The following is a 24,258-nucleotide window of genomic DNA, read 5'->3' as shown; positions in this document are numbered from 1 at the left end:
AAAGCAGCCTGGGTTACAAACCAAAACCACCTTCTACAACCAAAACCATCATCTAAAACCAAGATGACATCTCTTCCTTCTGCCACAGCCAGAAGAACTGTATAATAGGGAAGGAGAATGCTTGTCAATGACTCAAATGGCCTTTGTTTTCTTTTTAACTTATGGTCACTACTGACTCATTTATTCAAAAGATATTGGTTGCCAAGGCCGCTTTTAGGCTGAGCGTCCACAGGGATTTATGAAAAGCAAATTTACCGAAGCTGGGGTGCTGCAGAGTTCTAGTTAAGAGAAGTGGACCTCAAATATAGTTTCATACACACAGCACGGCAGGCATGGCGGGGCTGGGGAAGCTCTTGGGTCATTTGTCAACTATGAGTACCACAGTGGTACTCATAGACAGGAGTGTCTGTTTGATTTGCTGAGTAACTTCTCAAATATTGTGACCACAGCCCTATGGACTACAATCGCCAGTCAGTATGATAAAATGGCTGCCCACCACTAAGGCCTGCAAGGACTACCTGGTCCCAGGAAGTTCATAAAGGTGTGCGAGGTGTGAATGCATGCCTATTCATGGCTGCTTTGTGTGTGCACACAGAAAAGCATGGGACCTAGACTTAGCCAGGTTGTAAGAACCTGGATGCTATGAGCCTAGGCTACACCTGGTCATATGTCCCCAGCAGATCAGGGCTTCAACACTGACTTTGGGGTTTTTTATTAGGCCAGTCCTAAGACTTGAACTCAGGGCCTAGGCTCTGTCCCAGCTTTCTCTCTGGACACTGTCCCTTAGCTTTTGCACTCAAGGCTGGCACTCTACCACTTGAGCCACACCTCTCCTTTGAACTTTTTGCTGGTTCACTAGGCTGAGTTTCATAGCAAGACTCTGTCTCACAAAAAAAGTAGCTATAAATAATTTTGTCAATATAGAAACTCAATTCTTAATTTTAAAAAGAGTAAAAAAAAATACTATAACAACAAATGACCCTAGGATTCTTGCCGCTGCCATTAAGTATTAAAAAATTGAAAGTGGCGCTGTGGCTCAAATGGTAGAGCACTTGCCTTGAGCTGAAGAGCTGAGAGACAGCACCCAGGCCGAGTTCAAGTCCCATGACCAACAACAACAACAACAGAAGTATTAAAAAAAAAAAACTGTAGACAGCCAACTCTCCATCTCTCTGGTCCTCTCTCCACCGATATATTTACAGCATGAGTTCAACAGCTCCCAAATCCCATATTCTTTAATGGGTGATTCAAAGGGAAAGCAAAGGAACTTACCTACTGGACAAGACTGGCTTCCTCAGATACAGCTGTCACCGATCGCCAGGGCTTGGCCCTGTGTGGAATCTCAACACTATCTGTATTGATTGCCCAGAGGTAGGGTGAAATGGGCCATGCCCTGAGTTTACTTATGCAAAAGCACCCAGTGGCCTGCCACATCTCTAATGGCTTCCCTTCTCCTCTGTGTTGGAATGAGAGACTCCTGGAGGACACATACAGTCAGGTAAGGACAGGGGAGACTCAGGAACTTGTGCATGGGACAGTCCACGGAGCCACCGCAAATGCACGTGACACATGCCATCAGAGCCTGTCACTGACACATCACTGTGGGGATGATCTCAAGGTTGGGAGGCTGCTTGTCCGCCAGCAGGAAATGACAGGACAATGCCAGAAGGTTCAGAGCAGACCGGTGCCGGCCAGCAACCTACCCCGAGAGGCATGAGGATGTTACCACCGCCGCGCTGATCCATCAGATGGCAAACTTGTGTTAGCAATAAAACTGGTTCTTCAAAGGTACTCTCACTAGCTCTCCACCATATAAAACAAAGGAAGGTTATGACTCTTACCCATGGCCTGTGGGTCTAGACTAAAGCCCTGACAAGGACTCCACTGTATGTATGTGGAAAATCATCCGGGCACGTTGAACCTTGAACCACGTTCATTTGCCTTCGGCTTTGAGGGAAACATTTTTCTCTCTGCCTGAAGTCTAAGCTGCACAGCCGATGTGTAAAGTCTCCTGGCATTTTGGTCACTCGGCATCTCCTAAAGCTGTCAGCTCTCAGATCTCCTCAAGGTTCATCTTAGCTGGGAGGGAAAACTTATCACGTACAGGGTACCCCAGGTAAGCACTCCAAGAGAGGCTCCCTAAAGCAGGAAAGGATGGATTAGGCTTCTGGAAAGAGACTTGGGGACCCCATCATCCGGCCTCTCTTTTCTGATCTCAGAAAATGTGTCTCAACTCTCCAGTGAGGCTGACTATCTTCTCACCACTAACTGACAAGGGGCCACCTGTCACTCAAATGCTAATTGCGTCCACATCTGCTTCCCCTGATAGCCTCCTCCTTCCCCCGGTTCCCTCTGTTCCCTATTGATTTCATTCAGGAATGACCAAAAAGAGTCCTGAGACTCCACAGAGAGCCGCTCCTTCTTTGATCAACTGCACTATACTTGTTGAAAACTTGATAAGCAATTTCCATGTGTCCTTTAGCTTTCTCCACTCATAGCTGGAGCTTTACCACTTGAGCCACAGCTCCACTTCTGGCTTTCTGCTGGTTAATGGAAGAGTCTCATGGATTTTTCTGCTCAGGCTGGCTGTGATCCTCGGGATCGACCTCCTGAGGAGCTAGGATGACAGATGTGAGCCACCAGTGCCCAGCTTGCTAAAAAGGTTTTGTGAAGATTTCTTTTCATTCAGGAAGTTTATTTTCATTAAGGAAGTTTATCTATTCCTAGTTGCTTTTTAGAGAAGGAAGTGTTGTATTTCACCAAATTTTGTTTTTGCATCTATTGAGATTATGCTATTTTTTCTCCTGTAATCTATTCATTTACCCAACTTTGCATTAGCTGTACTTTTGATACTTACCTTTCCTTTTTTTCTATTTTTTCTCACTTTCCTGCCTTCTACTCTTGGTTTATAGTTGTTACTCAAAAGTTCTCTTTCAGCTGGACACGGTGGTTCACACCTGTAACCCCAGCCTCTTAAGAACGTCCTTCAAGTGGCGCTGTGGCTCAAGTGGTAGAGCGCTAGCCTTGAGCTGAAGCGCTGAGGGACAGCATCCAGGCCCAGAGTTCAGGCCCCACAACCCACACACACACAAAAGGAGGTCCTTTAAAGAGAAGAGAAACCAAAATCAACACAACATAAACCTACCAATCCGAAAGCTATCATTTTGAATGACGTTTAGTACATGCCCTCCACCGGCGATGAAGAGATAGATCGGGGATCCCTGAGGTCCCTGGGGAGGGGAGAGAGCCTCATTTGAGGGAGTGGAACACGGAGCATCTCAGGAACGCCTCACAAATTGGCACTGAGGCTCTACCATATACTCCACACTACATCAAGCACGCGATCATGGCTCTGGAACTATAGTGGAATGCATGAGCCCTATGTAGAAACAATGAAGAACTCAGCAAAACCACACCAACCAAAACCACCCACAAAATGTTGAGGAAGCCGGGGAGGAGCCCATACACCGGGGGAGGCCATGGTGGGAGGGGCATGTGAGCCAAGCACTGAGATAAGACTAGGCTGTGTCTAGAGCTAGAGCAGCCGAGCTGCAGGAAGAGCAGAGTGCAGAAGAAACTGCCCTCTGGCTAAGGGGCAAACGAATTATGTATGGCTCCTGCAGTGATGCATGGTGAGCTTCTGCTCCTGACGGGCTTTATGTGACTCTGCGGGCTGTCACCGCGATCACATAAGCCATGCCCTGAGCTCTGGCTCTCCATCACCCAGGAGAAGATATGCGAGGAAGCTTTCATCCTTCCAAGGGAAAAATTCCCCCACCATGGACTGCTGAGATACTGAGGGTCTGGAGAGGGGGGAAGCTGACATGGCAGCAGAGCCCCAGGGACCTGCAGATGTGCACGGGCCCAGGTTACCATGGCTATGTTGGTGCCAACCTGCCCACTCCCCACAGCCCCCCCCCATTGGCCACAGTTCCTGTCTGAGTAGCAGCAGCAGGAAACAAGGAGTGTGAAATTCATATTCTAATGACTGCCAGGCCACTGAACTCCATTCTGGAAGGGATGAGGAGAAAGTGGGAAGGAGACAGAAAAAGATGGCCCTGAACTCCTTTCCAATCAATGGGGATGCCTCGTGAATAAACACTCCCCAAAAAAACTCTTTGTGGGGCGGTGACACTTGTGATCTACACATCTTTTTTTTTTTTTTTTTTTGGCTAGTCCCTTGAGCTTCTTTTTGCTCAAGGCTAGCGCTCTACCACTTGAGCCACAGCACCACTTCCGGCTTTTTCTGCTTATATGGTACTGAGGAATCGAACCCTGGGCCTCATGCATGCAAGGCAAGCGCTCTACCACTGAGCTACCTTCCCAGCCCTGTAATTTACAAATCTTGACCAGGATGTCAGCTTGTCATCAAGGCTGTCTAAGTTCAGGACATTTTTTGGCTACACTCATAAGTCAAATGACTTGACTGATTCCAATCCTCAATATCACCATCTTAAGAGTAGGTAGGCTGGATAAGATAAACACTAAGAGTCTTCAACCCCTTAACCTACGTGTGGGTATATGCAGGGCAGAATCTCCTCCTTGGTGTCTCTCAGGGGACATTAGGCTGTCCTCATGCCAAGGACCTGACTGCATCTCACAGAAAACACACAAAAAGGGAACTGGTATGGGGCGTCGGTGGCTCACACCTGTAATCCTAGCTACTCAGGAGGCTGAGATCTGAGGATCATGGTTCAAAGACAGCCCAGGCGGGAAAGTCTGTGAGACTCTTATCTCCAATAAACTACCAGAAACCGGCTCAAAGTAGTAGAGCATCAGCCTTGAGTGGAAAAGCTCAGGGACAGTGCCCAATCCCTGAGTTCAAGTCCCATGACTGATAAAATAACGAATGCAAAAAGGGATGAGGGTGTGGCCTGAGTGCTAGAACACCAGTCCAGAGAGCCTAGGGCCCTGAGTTCAAGCCCAAGTGCACACACACACACACACACACACACACACACACACACAGAGAGGACATGTGGACAGACCTACACACAGGGAAGATAGCATGAAGAGACACAGCTTGAGGACAGCCTTCTCTAAGCTAAGGAGAGAGGCCTGGGGCAGATCTTCCCCCAGCTGCCCACAGCAGGAGCCAGTCATGCTCACAGGCTGATCTTGAACCTCCAGGTTCCTGAACCATGAGGCAACAAATTCATGTTGCTGAAACCACCCCACTTCTGGTCTGTTGTTACCACAACCCTTACAGACTAACACACACCCCCAAGCAGAAAGCGTTAAATAATGAAACTACTCATCAAGCACATCACCCCCCATGTTTTACACATACACCCTCCTCCTTTACTGTGCTCCTCTAAAATATATGGACCTAGCAGAGGGTTCACACCTGTAGTTCTAACTATTCAGGAGGCGGAGGCCTGAGCATGCAGTTCAAACCCAGCTCAGGCAGACAAATCTGATACTCTTATCACTAATTAACCAGCAAAATGCCAAACAAGAAGTGTGGCTCAAGTAGTAAAGAGCCAGACTTGAGAAAAATAAAAAGCATAGTGAAAGCTCAAGCCCCAGCGTTCAAGCCCCAGTATTGGAACAACAACAGCATACACACACACACACACACACACACACACACACACACACACACACACACACACAAGGTAGATCTTTTTACATGGCTACATTCCCTTATCAAACTTAGCAAAATTGACAACAAATTGAAGGTAGAATTTAAATCAGAGGAAAAAAATATATACCCTATTCTAAGACACATACTCACCCTCCTCTATTGAAACTACAATCACTGAAAATAAAATCCTAGGCAACTTGAATTTTAGAATTCTCAGAGGAAGAGCAAGACTTAGAGGAATGTGGTTATTTAAGCAACCTCTCTCATTCGATATGTTATCTGAGAATAAAAGCTTGTATTACTTTATGAAAGCCAAGATAAGCAAGGAAGAATGCACATGGTATTTCTACCCGTTCTCTTGTCATTAAAAATGCATCATTTAAACTAATCCCAAGAAATCTAGCAGAAACCAGAGCTCTCTAGTTTAAAAAAAAAAACAAACAGAAACAAGGCATATAGAGAAATTACACATAATTTCAGTCCCTGACAATTCATAGAGTAGAGCTAAAAACCACTCCAAGAAAATAATAAGAACTGTGAAAACATACCTGGACAGGACAGAGAGACCATTGGCTGTGGTCTCCTAAAATTGTAGGCCTCATGCATGAACCATTAGTAACTTCCCATGGCCTCCTCCTCAGAGAGGTGACTTTTGGTCTAGTGGTAAGGCAAAGGGCCTACTTATCAAAGCTTTATAAGAATCTTTTGAAAAGCAGGTCTGCTCACCAACTTAAAAAAGCCGGCATCGCTGTGCAAGCCCACAATCCAACTAATTAGTCTCAGCTGTTCGTCATATGGTTCCACAGAGCAGTCAAGTGATGCTCGCTTCTTTCAAGCTTACTATGATCCCATTCCTCTGGGCTCTCAGACAGAGGGCTGCTTTATTAACCTCTAGTCTGGTGTTAGGAAAGTAGAATGTCCACCCTATTCCCCTTCATCAAGAACATACATTTGCTTTCTTGAGGAAAGATTTTAAAAAAGCATCCTGTTCCCAAAAGTATGCCAAAGGTGGATTTAGTATGGGTTCTTGATCGATATGATTCCTGATCTAATCAATACCAGAGATCTAACAAAAGGGGAAAGAGGGATGGCAGAAGATGATTTCCCTAGACCCTGCTCCTGGCCTCCAAACCCAGAAATAAAACTGGCTACAGCCGGGTGCTGGTGGCTCAGGCCTGTAATCTTAGCTATTCAGGAGGCTGAGATCTGAGGATTTCAGTTCAAAGACAGCCCAGGCAGAAAAGTCTATGAGACTCCTATCTCCAATTAAAACTACTCAGAAAAAAATAGAAGTGGGAGAGTGTTAGCCTTGAGCACAAAGAGGCTCAGGGACAGTGCCCAGGCACTGAGTTCAAGCCCCAGGACCAGCAAAACAAAACAACAACTGCAAAAAATAAAAATAAAAAAAAGAACCCAGTCTACAGAGTTGTCCACCTGGAATCCTCATTAACAGCTCCAAGTCAGCGTGTCCTGTCCTCAACTTACCCCCTTTACTCGTCTTCCTGTGGCGCCCTTTTCTTCCTGTGTCTGGAGTAGTTTCTCCTGCACAGACCCAGAAATCTGATGGTCCTCATTGACTCCTCCCCTCCCTCTTCCTCTGCCACTCCCCATTGGCCACGAAATTCGAAGCACCTTCCTGCCTCTCTCCCTCAGTTATTCCATTTCCTTTCTTGTTATTTCTAGTCAGGATGGCTGAGATGAACCACTGATGTGGTTTTCTGGTTCCAAACTTGATTCTACCTCCAGACACCTCCTCCACACTGTACCCAATTTGCTCTTTCCAAAGGGAAATGAAAATCCCTCACTCTCTCCCACACTACCTGTTAATGGCTCCGTTTAGTATTAGCTACCATTCCCAGTTTCCTGGCCATGAGTCACTAGATCTCAACTACCAGAATGGTTTGTATTTCTCTGAATTAGTGGTTATGAAAATCTGTACCCAAGTCCAGCAAGAGCAACACATTAGAAAATCACACTCAGCCAGGTGGGTGATGGCTCACACCTGTGAGCTGAGGTCTGAGGATCACGTGGGAACATTCATTGACCTAGACATGCTGGGCACCACACATGCATGAGTGTAGTGTAACAAGGCTTCCAGATGCTCAAACCAGAGCACCTGTCTGCCAGCAGTGCTGAGTTAGCCCCTACTCTGTACCTAGTCCTGGTTAGCCTGTATATAGCCATCTTGAAGAAAAGAATTGTCTTATTTATCAGTTATCCTTTCATCCCATTTCTTGAGCACTTACCCAGATGCTGGGTTTCTAACTAAATAATGCATCCCTTGCCTCTGGGAAAATTTACCCTTTCCTGTGGCAGCTCAAATGTGACTGATGACTGTTCGATCTACACTCAAGGATGTAGTTCAGTGGAGAACATTTGCCCAGTGTACACAAGACCCTGGGTCTGATGCTCAGTGGAGGGAGGAATAGAGAAGACAATCAATGAAATAGAATTTACAAACCATATATACATCTGATAAGGGGTTAATATCTAACATGCACAAGGAACTCATAGAATTTTATAGCCACGTGCACACACACACACACACACACACACACACACACACACACACACACACCAAATAACTGAAGTCAGAGAAAGGACCTGGTTAAATAGTTTTCAATGGAAGTTATCCAAATAGCATAGAAGAATAGAAACAACTGCTCTATAACACTAATCATCAGGAAAATGAAAATCAAAAACACAATGAGATATCACCTCACATCTGCTTGGATGACTATTATTTTAAAGTCGAGGCTCGTCCAGAAATGTAGCTCAGGGTACTTGCCTGCCATTTATGAGGCCCTAGGTTTGATCTCCTGGCACCAGATAAAGAAAAAAATATTTTTGTGGGTTTTTTTTTTTGGAGGTGGTACTATGGATTGAATTTAGGGTCTCACACTTGTTAGCCACAATCCCAGTCCCAAGGAATTTTTTTTAAGTGATGCTGGTGAAGATATGGGAAAAAAAGGAAACTTTATATATTGTTGGTAAGGATGTAAATTGATACAGCAACTATGGAAAACAGTATGGAAGATGGTGAAAATTTTGACTTAGAAATACCACAGGGTAGAGCAACCCTGCTTCCAGGTAGACACTCAAAGGAATTGAAACCAGAATCTCCAAGAGATTAAGGGATAAAGAAAAGGTAGACTACAGATATGATTACTCATATCTGTTATTCAGCCTTAAAAAAAGAAGACAGGTCTGCCAATGCAACAACATGGATGGACCCGAAGAACATTCTGCCTCACTTAAAGTCTAAAACTACCAACCTCACAGAAGTGGCAAGTAGGAATGATGGCTCGTATTAGCTACAGGGAAGGCCGATGGTTGTGGTTCAAGGCCAGCCCAGACAGAAAAGCTCAGGAGACCCTATTTCAAAAATAATCAGCTGGGCGCCAGTGGCTCACACCTGTAATCCTAGCTACTCAGGAGGCTGAGATCTAAGGATCATGGTTCAAAGCCAGCCCAGGCAGGAAAGTCCATGAAACTTTCATCTCCAATAAACCACCAGAAAACTGAAGCGGCACTGTGGCTCAAGTGGTAGAGTGCTTGCCTTGAGCTGAAGAGCTGAGGGACAGCGCCCAGGCCCAGAGTTCAAGCTCCATGACTGACAACAACAACAACAACAAAAACACAGCAAAATCAGGGATAAAGATGTGGCTCAAAGCCGGGCGCTGGTGGCTCACGCCTGTAATCCTAGCTACTCAGGAGGCTGAGGATCTCGGTTCAAAGCCAGCCCGGGCAGGAGAGACCATGAGACTCCTATCTCCAATAAACCACCAGAAAACCGGAAGTGGCGCTGTAGCTCAAGTGGTAGAACACTAGCCTTGAGCTGAAGAGCTGAGGGACAGCGCCCAGGCCCAGAGTTCAAGCCCCACAACCGACAAAAAAGAAAAAAAAAGAAGATGTGGCTCAAGCAGTAAAATGCCAGCCTAGGCTTGAGTTCAAAATCCAGTATAGTCAAAAAGAAATTTTGAATTGTTCATAGCACATAAGTTGTAAAGAGCTACTATATTGCATAGTGATATTGCTAACAATATTGTATTATAAACTTGAATTTTGCTATGACAGTGGATCACAAAAACCACAGCAATAAGAAAAGAAGCAAGAGGAAATGGGGAGGGGGGTCAGTGTGTGAGTTGATAGTTTTGTGGGTAAACACTTGCCCAAACTCATGGAGATGAGTATATTAGATATATATAGCTCTTTATATGTCAGTCATACATCAGTGTTGTGTTGTTGTTTTAAGGGAAATAGAAGGAAAAATCTCAGCCATCCAGTTTTTTGTTAGTTTTGTTGTTGGTGTTGTTTTTGTCGGTTGTGGGGCTTGAACTCTGGACCTCAGTGCTGTCCCTCAGCTCTTCAGCTCAAGGCAAACGCTCTACCACTAGAGCCACAGTGCCACTTTCAGTTTTCTAGTGGTTTATTGGAGATGAGAGTCTCATGGACTTTCTTGCCTGGGCTGGCTTTGAACTGTGATCCTCAGATCTCAGCCTCCTGAGTAGCTAGGATTATAGACATGAGCCACTGGCACCCGGCCAGTTTTTGCTGTTACTATTTTGAGATAAGGGTTTCAGTTTTCCCAGGCTGGTCTCAGACTACAAAGACCGGGGTAATTCTCCTCCCTCAGCCTCCCAAGTAGTCAGGAATACAAACTTGTATGGTGTTTTGTTGTTGTTTTGTTTTGTTTTGTCTTAATTCTCTGCAGTGGAGAAGGTAGAGCCCAGGGTCTAACATGTGCTAGGCAATCAGTGACCACTGAGCTACAGTCCCAGGTTCTAGAAGCTCAGCCTTCAGATCCCAGGCCCCATTCTTACCAGTGCTTAAGATGCTTCCAGGGCTGGGAAGGTGGCTCAGTGATAGAGCGCTTGCCTTGCATGCATGAGGCCCTGGGTTCGATTCCTCAGCACCCCATAAGAAAAAAGAAAAAAGCCGGAAGTGGTGCTGTGGCTCAAGCGGTAGAGCGCTAGCCTTGAGCTGAAGAGCTGAGGGACAGTGCCCCGGCCCAGAGTTCAAGTTCCACGACTGACAACAACAAGCTCCATATATATATATAAATATATATAAATATATATATTTATATATATATATATATATCAGGCCTTGTAGAAGTATGTTCATGATAAAAAAATTTAAATTAACATGAAATAAAATTTAACAACCATGTTTTAACTAACTTCTAGAATAATTCAAGGCACCATAATAGAAATTTCTCATGCTGCACCTCAGGATGGAAGACTTAGTATAAAGCAGAAAGCTAAGCGCCTGGGCCCTGGAGACAGACCAGTCACTCTGTGTGATCTTGAGCAAATGATTGCACCTTCTCTGCCTCATTGGCCTCCTCTGTGGAACTGGAATAATAATTGGATTATTTTGTAAGGCTTAAACAATATAGTTCCTACAAAGTACTTAAAACCTTGTTTGGTCCATAAGACACATTCAGTAATTACTCTCATCAAGGCACATTCATTTCTGTAAGAGATGGCTACAATTACCACATCAATCTCATGTTTCATTAGCTCATAGTTCATTTTCCCAGTCTCATTTGTGCTGTAATCGGTAGACGTTTCTAGAACAAGATGTACCCCCACTAGTGTGCTGTCTCTTTTATGGGGTGGAAAGGAAGTAGTGGGATTTGAACACAGGGCCTTACGTTTGTTAGGCATTTGAGCCACATCTCCAGCTTTTGTTGCTCTAGTTATTTTTGATGCATGGTCTCACTTTTTTGCCCAGGCCAAACTGGACCATCATCCTATTATATATATATATATATATATATATATATATATATATATATATCTTTCCCAAGTAGATGTATTTTTTTTGGCCAGTCATGGGGCTTGATCTCTAGGCCTGGGCGCTGTCCCTCAGCTCTTCAGCTCAAGGCTAGCGCTCTACCACTTGAGCCACAGCGCCGCTTCTGACTTTTTCTGCTTATGTGGTGCTGAGGAATCGAACCCAGGGCCTCATGCATGCAAGGCAAGCACTTTACCACTGAGCCACCTTCCCAGCCCAGGTAGATGTATTTATACGTCTTTGCTGGGGCCTAGGCACTGTCCCATGGGCTGACACACATACGGCACCACTCTCAGCTGCTGTTTACAACGGATCCTCTTTTGTTTTTTGGTCTGGGCTGGCCTAGAACTGTGATCCTCAGATCTTAGCCTTGGGAGTAGCTAGGATGACAGGAGTGAGCCACCAGAATGGGTTCCAATAAGCGGTTTCTAATTGACATGGTACCTGGAAAGAATCACCAAGCTTATTATTGTTCTAACAACAATGTGTGAATGAGAGGAAACTGCTCTGCAAAGCTCTCTTGAGGCAGGTCGGCACGCTTCAGTCTGTCAACTACCTGTCTGATCGCTCCAAACCTTTTGGGTTTCCTTCCTGATTGTCAACTGCAGTGACACTCAGGACATCCCACTTTGCCAGACCCTGCTGGAGTGATGACACAGGAAGTTCCGCCTCCCTGGCATTCCCAGGCCTGAACTGGGCAAATGATTTAAGCCTTTTGAGCCTGTTGCATCTACCAGGCTGTTGGGGATTAAATGAGTGAGTGTTTGCATAATCCCGACACGCAGGGTGGCTGCAGCTACTTATTGTCATTATTACTGCTACCAACAGTGTGGTAATAGTGATCAGGGAAATCACCTCTAACTTGCTTTTTTTTTTTTTGAGCCAGTCCTGGGGCCTGAACTCAGGGCATGGGCACTGTCCCTGAACTTCTTTTGCTCAAGGCTAGCACTCTACCACTTGAGCCACAGCACCATTTCTGGCTTTTTCTGTGTATATGGTACTGAAGAATCATGTTTGGGGCTTCATGCAGCAAGCACTCTACCACTAAGCCACTTTCCCAGCCTTCTAACTTGCTTTATAGAGTGTGGGTCTCAAGCAGCTGACATGTTTATTCTTTGTCCTACACAATTGTTTCAGGAACTAAGATATAGTAAAGAAATGTAATATTCAACATAGTTGACTTCTCTATTGGGCAAAGACGGGCAGGTTTCCATTTCATACAAGAGTTTTTATTGCAGTAACTATTTCTAAGCTTGAGGACAGACAATACACAAGAACAGCAGGCAAAATAGCTGAAATTGGTTTTCTAGTGGTGTTTCACTTATTCACCTCATCATAACACTAACACATTCACTTAACATGCCAAGTCCATCACTAAAAACAAATAAGGACTTTTAAGCTGGGCTTAAAAGTAGCTACTAGTTACTAGCCACTCAAGAGACTCAGAGCTGGAGGATCTCAGTTCAAAGTCAGCCCAAGAGAAAAATCCACAACTCTCCATCTCCAAATGGCTCAAATGGTAGAGTGCCAGCCTAGCAAGCAAACTGAGCAAGCCCTGAGTTTCAGTTTCAGTACTGGGGGGGAGGGAGGGGAGGGCGGGGAAAGCTGGGCACCAGTGGCTCACGCCTTTAATCCTAGCTACTCAGGAAGCTGAGATCTGAGGACCATAGTTCAAAGCCAGCTCAGGCAGAAAAGTGTATGAGATTCTTCTCTCCAATTAACCACCTGGAAAAAACAGAAGTGGTGCTGTGGCTCAAAGTGGTAGAGCACTAGCCCAGGGACAGCACCCAGGCCCTGAGTTCAAGCCCCAAGATCAACCCAGGCAAACAAACCAACGGAATCAACAAATATGGATTCTTACCACCAAACAAATTCAATACCCTATCTAATCTCAAAAGCTGAAGCAATTCATTACTTTATAGATATGAATTACAGCCTGAAGTCACTCTCCTCTGGGTACAATCTTTCTCAGAGCACATTTGCTATAAGCAAAGGTATACAACTGGAGTTAGATTAACTCAAAGGATCCCAAATCACTCAAAGCCAAAGCCTGGAAACTGAGTGGAAACAGGAAGGAAGTGGAGACCTCTCTATTCTAAAGATCCTCAAGCTCCCCCTTCCCTTATTTCCACATTCCTACAGCCCATGTCTCCACTGGGTGCCCAAGGCCTGTGACCACAAAACCTCCAGAAGCCTTGAGGGTGATCTGGCCCAACCCACTAGAGCAGGAGTGAGTGTAGAAAGAGATTACTCACTGGGGTAGCTGACAAAAATCCACAGTTCTGACCTCTGAGTGAAGATCTCTAGGAAGGAGGACTGGAGAATTTGTGCTGCTCGGGAAGCTTCCCGGGGACATCACAGTTGCGCACAAATTTGAGAGCCACCCCTCAAGGGAGATGACAGCCAGCAAGATGCACAACTAATAGCTAGGCAAGCCACCAGCCTCAGGCTGCAAATGCGCCCAGCAGGAATAACCATATCTGGTTGGCAGGATGGAATGAGGTCATGGGTACTGCCCTTCCCCGCCCACCCCCCCATAGTGCCTCATACACAGCTTGTGGGACCTTCTAACCTAGACTGCTCACACCAGCTCATGTTTGGAATAAATGTCACTAAGGAAAGCAGGTGGTCACTTTAGGCTAAGGTTTCCCCCCCCACACACACACCCTGGGTTAATGAGTCATCAACGGCAAAGACTCAGGCTAACAGATTATTTCACCAATGACTGGATTGTAAGATGTACTGGGGTGGAGGGGGGGAATGGAAGGGGGACTCTCCCACTCAGCATCTATCCACCTCACCAAGATGACTTGTAAAAGAGATTCTGCCCCCCCCACTCTACCCCCTGCATCAGATTGAGCGGTTCTGGGCTGAGAATTTGCATGTCTGACCAGTTGGGGGGTGGGTGCTACTGAACCCAGAACCCCACTTTAATCATCACTGCTATGGAGAAGTGTAGCTCACTCACCAGGCTTTGCAGTAAAAAGGAAAGCTATGCTGTGTGGTACTTCCTGTTTGACACCAGACAGGTTAGCTACATGTAAACAAAAAAAAGCAATAAACCAACTGTTTCCGAAGCCTGGTTGCCTTTGCTTAGTCCTTTTCTGAGCAGGGCCGAGAGAGAAGCACAGGACGGCTCTGAGCCTCATTGGCTCACCTAGGTGTGCAGGTGGGTGTGGTCACAGGGTCCCAAACCCGACCAGACAGCGACGATCACCAAGCAGTATTTTTTAACAAAACCAGGATCCACGAGCCCTCACCACAAGCCTAACAAATTAGAATCTCCAAAGGGAAAACCAAAAGAATGTTGTGTAGGATTCAGTTTTAAATCATAATTCCCAGAGTGACTTTGCATCTTCTTTGACCATGAAAGCCTTCTGTTAGTTTTGATTTCTAAGTGTGTGAGTTCTAAGCCAGTCAGGGCCCCCAAACAGTCTCTACACCTCTACCCCATAGAGGGGTTTTCGTTGTTGTTGTTGTTTGTTTTTACAAGAGTAAACAAGTATCCAGCACTGGTGGCTCACACATGTGTAATCCTAGCTACTCAGGAAGCTAAGATCTGAGTACAAGGTTTGAAGCCAGCCCTGGCAGGGAAGACTCTTATCTCCAATTAACCAGCAAACAGAAAAACCAAAAGAAAAATGGAAGTGAAGCTGGGGCTCAAGTGGGTAGCACTAGTCTTGAATAAAAAGCCTCAGGGACAGCACACAGATCCTGAGTTCAAGCCCAGGACAGACAGGTACAAAAAAAAAAAAAAAAAGAGGAAACAAGCACACTAGTCCCCAAACACGTGAAGCAAGTGTGCTTAGCAGTTCTACACTTCATGTATCAATAAATGGGCATTCACTGTTTAGTTCTGAAAACAAAAGAATTCCACAGAACTGCGTAAAGGATCATCTGTAACTGCTGGCTTATTCACCCATTCACTATCAATTTAGCACTCACCAGTGCTGTAGGCGTTAATTCTAGGCTCTCAGCAGATAACAAGCAGCAGACAAAGCAGAGCCCTTTCCCTCAAAGACAGAACATTTTCTGAAGAAGAAACTAATAGCAAGCAAGGAGACACAAAGATAAAATCAGCCAAGCACTCACACTTGTAATCCTGGCTGCTCCGCAGGAGGATTGCAGTTTGAAGCAGTCCAGGTAAAAAAGTCTGCAAGACTTTTGTTTCCAAAATAGCCAGAAAAATAAAGCAGGTGTAGGGCTGCAGTTAAGCGGTAGAGTACCACCTGGGTGTGAGGCCATTAACTCAAACCCTGATACCAGTAAATAATAATAATTTTGAGTAATAAATTAAGGGCTATGAAGCCCACAGAATACTACAACGAGCACTGTACACTCCTTTGAACAGAGCACTCAGGAAGGCTTCTTTTGAGAATCCATATTAACTCTGCCAAAGGAACCATCATGGCAGGTGCTTAGATGTCTGGACTATTTTAATCTAGGAGAAAGCCACAATGTGCTTGTTCATTCACTGTGATAGTCCAGAAAGACTCAAGGAAGGAACTTTGGCGGTTGGTAATGATCCATCTAAAAGTCATTTCCTTTGAGCAATAAAGTCAGACAGCTTAGGGTTGCCCACCTCCCAAATGGTCATCAGCAAGAAATGACCAGCAGAGTTCTAGAGACTCACACCTGTAATCCTAGCTATTCTGGAGGCTGAGATCTGAGGATTGAACTTTGTGGCCCCCGGGAGTAGAAAATTCTCTTAAGGCTTATCTCCAATTAGCCAATAGACTGGGGGTATGGTTCAAGTGGTAGAGCTCCAGCCCTGAGCAAAAAAGCCAAGTGAGAACTTGAGGCCATGAGTTCAAGCCCCAGTTTAACACAGGAAGGAAGGAAGGAAGGAAGGAAGGAAGGAAGGAAGGGAGGGAGGGAGGGAGGGAGGGAGGGAGGGAAGGAAGGGAAGGAAGGAAGGAAGGGAGAGAGAAAGGGAGGGAGGGAGGGAGGGAGGGAAGGATGGATTATCAGCATAATAGCCTGCAAAGAACACAGCCTGCCTCCTGCGACCCTCCTGCCCACTCCTAACCCTGCAGCCTGAGGCCCAGTTCTGACATCAGAGATGGAAAGGAGGCTGGGCAGCCTAGCTGCCAAGGCCTCTGAGCAGATCTTAAATTACACAATCCTGTCGTGTAACAGGCGAGGTTTCCTTATCGGAGTGGCTGATGAATCCGGGGGTGGTGGTTTTCGGTCACAACGGCTAAACTTGGCTAAACTTGGAGAGCTCTAGTTCAGCAGGAAATGAGGTGCTAATGAAGAATCTGTCCGGTCTTGCTATTTCTATGGCACCTTCTTCACCATGGCATGGGGGGGCACTGGGAACTGGGGGAGCAGTGCTCCTGGTGAGCCCATACCCAGCTCAGTTCCCCTCTCTCACGTCTTTCTGGCAGGCTCCTACCATGTGGAATTGCACAGGGTCAAGCCCCATAGTCCAGCCTCTCACTTCTTTTTGCTAGGTTTTGGGGTTTTTTGGTCTGAGCACTTTTGTTCAAGTAGCGCTCGACCACTGGGCCACAGCTCCACCTCTGGTTTTCTGCAAGAGTGTCATGGACTTTCCTACCCACGGATGGCTTTGAACTGTGATCTTCAGATCTCAGCTTCCTGAGTAGCTAGGACTACAGGTGTGAACCACCAGCACCTGTCTCCTCTTGCTAGTTTTCTTCACAGAGTCCATGCTGCTTGGGGGCAATCTAGCACCCCCAGAAGGACTTCAGTCCACATGTTCTCTGGGTGCAGTGGCTCTCAGAACGCTCCCCCTGCTCCTTATCAGTAGTGGCCATTGATTATATATATAAAGTTCTTGAGTCCTAGCCCTCATTTAGTGACTCAGACTTGGCATGAGGGAGAGGTTAGCAAGACAGCAATGGCAGGGAATCAGGTTCAGTCCACTTTCTATAATGGACAGCATGTGAATCTCAGGGACCTCCAAGGCACAAAGGTTCGGGGACTTACATGACCAGCCTTCATTGCTCTTTGGGTGTTGTAGAACACTTCCTGTCAGTTCTGGCCGCTAACCCTCCAAGTGCCCATAGCAACTCCCCTCCCTTCCCCTACCCCCCCCCCGTTGGAAACATTGAAAATGTCTCAAGACATTGCTAAACCTCCTCCCCACCACCCCCCTGCAAAGGGAGAGGGTTAAAACCACTGCCAGCTAAGCCACAGGTGGAACGCACACAGCTAGTCATCAGCCACAGAGAGACTAAGCACCAGCCCACTGATACTTGGCTCTCCTGTCTCCAAAGCAGACCTAGGGCACAGAGATGAGTCAGTCCTGAAGAAAGGCCACAACCATCTCCTGCCCTTGCAGCCTCAGCAGGGAAGGGTAATGGAGAGTTGCCCAGACTCTGACAAGAAAAGTTAAGCCCAGCACAACAATCAGCAGTTCGTTGGGCCATTTTTGGAACTGGGTGTCATGGACACGTAAGGGCAGTAACATCTTTTCAAGGGCTGTTAGATCCCGCCACTTATTCTTGGGATCATGCTCTTTAACTAGTGAGATTCATCATGAAAACCAATCACGCACAGTACTCTATTAGTTTAGCTAGGTGAGGCCTTGTTTTTGCTTCTAATGACACAAATATCCAGGAGATTACCAGCAAGGATACCAGATAGGATCTGACCAGTCACTCGCTGACGTGGTGGGCTGAACTACAGCAAATAAGAACACACTGATTTTTTTTGGTCGCTTGGCAACCAATTTTATTATGTTTTGACCAGGCAGCTGATAGGACTCTGTGTGAGTTAACCAATGAAGTTATGATAAAACAAGATTAGTGAATGTGAATACGGTTTTTCTAGTATCAGAGAAAGCATGTTCATTTTCAAGGCTGCCTTATTAAATGGGTAGAAATAACTTTAAAAAATGAATAGTAAAATAATATCTACTGGTCCTAAAAATGGCTCTATTACTGGAGAATCATAGCCCAGGTCAGCTGAGGCATAAGTTGAGACCCTACCTCAAAAATAACAAGTTAGGGGCTGGGAAGGTGGCTCAGTGGTAGAGCACTTGCCTTGCATGCATGAAGCCCTGGGTTCGATTCCTCAGCACCACATAAGCAAAAAGAAAAAAGCCGGAAGTGGCGCTGTGGCTCAAGTGGTAGAGCGCTAGCCTTGAGCTGAAGAACTGAGGGACAGTGGCCAGGCCCAGAGTTCAGGCCCCACAACCGGACCCCCCCAAAAAAAAATAACAAGTTATACAGGGGCTAGTAGTATGCTCAAATGGTAGCGTAACCTGGTTATTGGCACACTTGAGGCCTGGAGTTCAACCCCTAACACCACCAAAAAAAAAGTAGATACATGCATAGTCATGAAATGAACAGGAACTCACCATTCTTTGGACATTATCATGATTAATACATTTTCTGTGCACAAACATGACTTCTAACTAAGGCTGGTTATAGTTGTGTTTTGGAGCTGGGCATGGTAGTTCACACCTCTAATCCTACTACTTGGGAGGCAAAGACAGGAGGATCATAAGCTAGAGGCCAGTCCTGGCTCCAGAACACTTCTGAGGTAGTCTATGTTAGTGGGAGCCTGTCTCAAAAAAAAAAAAAATGCACTTTGAATAAATAACAAATATCTTTAGACAAAGTATATCCCAATATATCTACATTTCAAGAAAATTCATTGTTTATCTGATATGAAACCTTAACCTTTTTTATTTGCTAAGTCTGGTATCTTACCTCTATCTTCAAATTGTAATTTCACTTTTTTATGGGTGTACTGGAGTTTAAACTCAGACCCTCAAACTTGCAAGCCAGGTGTTCTGCCATTTGAGCCACAACTCCAGCACCTTTTTGCTTTGCTTACTTTTTAAAAAAAATTCTTTATTGTGATTAAGTGATTATATAATTTCACAAATTTTACGGTATTGTGGCATAGTGATACTTAGTTAAAGTTACAAACACATTCTAACCTTCATGGGGCAAATTGTCTATCGTGGTCTATAAGGTTTATGAGCTTTGACAATACAGTTATTTCTTCCACATCTGGTGATATGTACATTCCTTTCCTTTTGCTTAGTGTCAGCTGTTCCCTCTTTCCCACTCATTCCCTCCCTCCCATCGCTGCCATTGAGTTGCTTAGTTCGTTTTGATCAATGTCCAGTGCAGCTGATGGGTCCCGCTGCTAGATGTTTTCCTGTTTCCCTCTAGTTCTGTGTCCTCCTCCAAGTTTCTCTTCACTGTGCACATATATGCTTTGCTTACTTTTGAGATAGGGTTTGAAAAACTTTTCTGCCCAAGCTAACTTTGAACTGTGATCACTCAGTTTTCAGCCTCCTTAGTACCTAGGATTATAGGCATAATGCCTGACGCAGAGTTTCACTTTTAAGAAACAAAAGTTGGAAGTGGTGCTGTGGCTCAAGTGGTAGAGCTCTTGCCTTGAGCTGAAGAGCTCAGAGACAGCATCCTGGCCCACAGTTCAAGCTCCACGACTGACAAAACAATAAAGAATCAAAAGTCCAGGGTACAAATCATGGAATAGGCCTAGGTGGTCGTCAATGAAAAGATGAATGGATGTGGTACACACACACACACACACACACACACACACAGTAGAGTTTTACTCAATCATAAAGAATGAAATTGTGTGGGACTGGGAAGGTGGCTCAGTGGTAGAGTGCTTGCCTTGCATGCATGAGGCCCTGGGTTCGATTCCTCCACACCACATAAGCAAAAAGAAAAAAGCCAGAAGTGGTGCCGTGGCTCAAGTGGTAGAGTGCTAGCATTGAGCTGAAGAGCTGAGGGACAGCGCCCAGACCCAGAGTTCAGGCCCCACGACTGGACCCCCCCTCCAGAAAAAGGAATGAAATTGTGTTGTTTTCAGGACAGTAAATGGAACTGGGGATCTTCGTGTTAAGTGAAATGAGCCAGTCCCACAAAGATAAGTACCACATACCTTATCTCATCTGTGGAATGGAGGAAAAGAAAGGAACAGAAGTAAAAGGAGTTTAGGAATGTGGAAAAAGAAGAGGACAGAAAGAGGGGGAATAAGTGAGAGAATGGGTAAATATAATAAAACTACATCACATGTATTTATAGAAATAAAAAATATTATGGCAATATTTTTAAAAATTTTTTTTGGTTGGTCATGGGGCTTGAACTTGTCTGTGAGCTCTTCAGCTGAAGGCTAGCACTATACCACTTTGAGCCACAGGACCACTTCTGGTGTTCTGGTGGTTAATTGGAGATAAGAGGCTCAAGGACTTTCCTGCTCAGGCTGGCTTTGAACTGCGATCCTCAGATCTCAGCCCCCTGAGTAGTACCTAGGATTACAGGGATGAGCCACCGATGCCCAGCTTAAAGAATTTTTTTTAAAAGTCAGCAGGTGTGTATACCATGTTTGGCATGGGCAAGGCCCCAGGTTCAAAACCCTGCACCAAAAAGAAAATCATGCAAGCAAGCAGGATTCCATAAACAAGAGCTGTAGGAAGAGTGTCTGGCTAAAGTACTAAGTAGGAAGACTTGTCAAGAGTAAGATGCAGGGCTGGGAAGGTGGCTCAGTGGTAGAGCGCTTGCCTTGCATGCCTGAGGCCCTGGGTTCGATTCCCAGCACCACATAAGCAAAAAGAAAAAAGCCGGAAGTGGCGCTGTGGCTCAAGTGGTAGAGTGCTAGCCTTGAGCTGAAGAGCTGAGGGACAGCGCCCAGGCCCAGAGTTCAGGCCCCACAACCAGACCCCCCCCCCAAAAAAAAAAAAAGAGTAAGATGCAAAGGCAAAAGAAAAAACCCAGACAAAAACAAAACTTTCATACTCTCCTTGAGAAAGGGAAGCATGGAATTCTTTCCTGGCAATAAGGAAAACACAGACGTTTCAGGGAAATACAGAGGTTACTAGACCTGGATCATACAAGGAAAAGAATATAGTTCTGTACCATAGCTCTGGGAAGCCAAGACAAGACATAAGCTCCCTGATCCACAGGAATCACCAAAGGGACACAAAGTTAATTGCAAACCCTCTATCTCTGCCTGCAATTCAGAGCTCACGTCCGCTCCTAGGTAATCAGCTTAAGGGAAACAAGATCATAAACTCACATTTCCTGACCAGGAGGCTGAGAAACCAATGTGATGCTAGCAAATCTGCAGGAGGCATAAAAGGGAAAGCTGTGGAGGGAAAATCTACTCATTTTAGCAATGGCAAGACAACCTTACTCCGGGGTCAGGGTGGGAGAACTCAGACTTTTAAACTATTTTGTGTTTTCAGGAGGTATTAAATCTATTATAATTTATTAGGAAAAAGGGATGTACATACATCTCCCATAGCTGTCAAAATAATTCATATTTTCCAGTGACATTATAGCTAAAGCATTTTCCAAGTTTAATAAAGGAGGTGGGTTTCATTTTAAAATAATATAGAAAATCAGTTAGTATGCTTTCTAGATGGAATTAACCGCACTCTCACTGAGAATTCTCACAATTCTTCATTCATAGGAAAACCCCACTCAACTGTAGCCAGGCAACAGAGGCAGGACACAGTGGTCTGTGTCAAGTCTGGCTGAGAAAAATCAAACATATAGATTAGATATTTCCAATGATGACAATAAATCTGGGCTTATCCATTAACTTAATGCATGCTCAGCAAGAACAATGCAATGAACACTTATTAATGAGCACATTGCAAAATAACACTCAAAAATAAGCTGTCTCCAGGATGTTACAATCTAGTTGTGGAAATGAGACTGACATATACAGAAACGATCTACAGTTTAAGGTATTTGCGTAACTAAGTGCCAAGGGTTGGCAATTTCTGTTAGAAGCCACAGAAAAATCAATTGACTGTGGTATACAACATTCATCAAGAAATTAATATCTTGGATTTGGGAAGTTGGCTCAGTGGTAGAGTGCTTGCCTTGCATGCATGAGGTACTGGGTTCGATTCCTCAGCACCACATAAGCAAAAAGAAAAAAGCCAGAAGTGGCGCTGTGGCTCAAGTGGTAGGGTGCTAGCCTTGAGCTGAAGAACTGAGAGACAGCGTCCAGGCCCAGAGTTCAGCCCCCACGACCAACAACAACAACAAAAAAATAGCCAGGCACCAGTGTTCATGGCTATAATCCTACCATCTCTGGAGGATGAGATCTGAGGATTGAGGTTCGAAGACAGCCCAAGCAGACAAACCTGAGAAATTCTTATCTCCAAAGAGCCAGCAAAAGCCCAGAAGTAGAGGTGTGCCTCAAGTAGTAGATTGTCAGTCTTCAGTGAAAAGCTAAGTAAGAGCTTAAGGCTCTGAGTTCAAATCCCAGTATTGGTGCATATGTGAAGAAATAGAAAGCAAGCACGAAAGAGAGGAAGAGGGGGGGGGGAAGGAAGGAGGAAAGAAAGAAGGAAAAAAGGGAGAAAGAAAGAGAAAAAAGAGAGGGGGCAGGAGGGAGGGAGGGAGGGAAGGAGAGAGGGAAGAAATTTGTATCTTCTTGAATTTCTAAGAAATTTTTTTCCCTACACTAGCAGAACATACAGGAGACAGGGACACAGGTAAACATACAGGAGACAGGGACACTGCCTGGCCCTGCCCAGGCTACAAAGCAGAGCGCTGCCACCCAAAGCCTCATCTCTCTCTCCACTTAAGTTTTCTCATTCCAGGAGGATCATTATCCTAGGGGAGGTAGGAAGAAGGGAAGGTTTTAAGAGATGGCATATATGTGGACATTCTTTCTCTTAGAAAAAATAAGGAGGGCTGGGAAAGTAGCTCAGTGGTAGAGCGCTTGCCTTGCATGCATGAGGCCCTGGGTTGGATTCCTCAGCACCACATAAGCAAAAAAAAACTGGAAGTGGTGCTGTGGCTCAAGTGGTAGAGGGCTAGCCTTGAGCTGAAGAGCTGAGGGACAGCGCCCAGGCCCAGAGGTCAGGCCCCACAACTGACAAAAAAAAAAAAAAAGACAGAAAGAAAGAAAGGAAAGAAATAACAGAGTGGGTTTTTGTGTGTTTGTTTGTTTTAATTTTGTTAGTCCTGGGGCTTGAACTCAGGGCTTGGGCATTGTCTCTGAGCTTCTTTTGCTCAAGGCTAGCACTCTACCACTTGAGCCACAGTGCCACTTACAGCTTTTTTTTTTTCTGCTTATGTGGTGCTGAGGAATCGAACCCAGGGCCTCAGGCATGCAAGGCAAGCGCTCCACCACTGAACTACATTCCCAGCCCCTCCACAGTGATTCTTAATAGCTCAATCTCCAGTTCCATTTTCATTTCCTCAACATATACTTTTTGAGTACTTTGAATATGTTTGAATATGATGCTATGGCATCAAAGAATTAGGCAAATTCCTGGTCTTTGTGGGGTTCATAGTCTACTAGTAAGAGCCAAATTGTGACTATATACATATATACATACATATATATAATGACAGGCTAGAAATACTTCAAAGAAAAACAGGCCAAAGTAAGGGGACAGAAAACTCTGGAAGGGATGAAGGATGCCAAAGAAGGCCCCTCTAAAAGTTGACTTTGGGCCTGAATGGAATGTGTAAGAACACCCTGAGCACAGGAAGGAAGAGCGTGGCAGGCAGAAGACACAGGTGCAGCTGGAACAGAGCAATTCTAGGGCACCGTCACGGAAGTTAAAGCCACTAACCATGGAAGGGCTTTATAGACCATCTTCATCTTTGTCCTTTTTCTTTTTTTTTTTTTTTTGTCACGTTGTGGCGCTTGAACTCTGGGCCTGGGCGCTGTCCCTCAGTTCTTCGGCTGAAGACAAGTGCTCTACCACTTGAGCCACAGCATTGCTTCCGGTTTTCTGGTGGTTTATTGGAGATAAGAACCTCACGGACTTTCCTGCCTTGGTTGGCTTTGAACCTGGATCCTCAGATCTCAGCCTACTGAGTAGCTAGGATTACAGGCGTGAGCCAACAGCACCCGGCCGTTGTTCTTGTATTGAAGGAGAG

General features: G+C 45.3%; 1 protein-coding gene across 3 annotated transcripts in view; it reads right to left on the bottom strand.

Annotated features, from left to right (window-relative positions):
• Rab27a (RAB27A, member RAS oncogene family) overlaps nt 1-24,258 on the bottom strand; it is a 39,632-nt gene that overhangs the window by 14,015 nt on the left and 1,359 nt on the right. Inside the window, exon 1 of one of the 3 annotated variants that reach the window (XM_013010041.1) lies at nt 13,677-13,811. The exons of 1 other annotated variant lie outside the window; for it this stretch is intronic. The gene's annotated coding sequence lies outside the window, so the exon portion shown is untranslated. Of the gene's footprint in view, nt 1-7,072; nt 7,111-13,676; nt 13,812-24,258 lie in introns of those variants that run through there. One more of the 3 variants, XM_013010040.1, reaches the window with a different exon arrangement.

This window comes from Dipodomys ordii, unplaced genomic scaffold (genome assembly GCF_000151885.1).
Source record: "Dipodomys ordii isolate 6190 unplaced genomic scaffold, Dord_2.0 Scaffold11, whole genome shotgun sequence".
Lineage (NCBI taxonomy): Eukaryota > Metazoa > Chordata > Mammalia > Rodentia > Heteromyidae > Dipodomys > Dipodomys ordii.
This window is presented reverse-complemented; position numbering and strand designations above follow the sequence as displayed.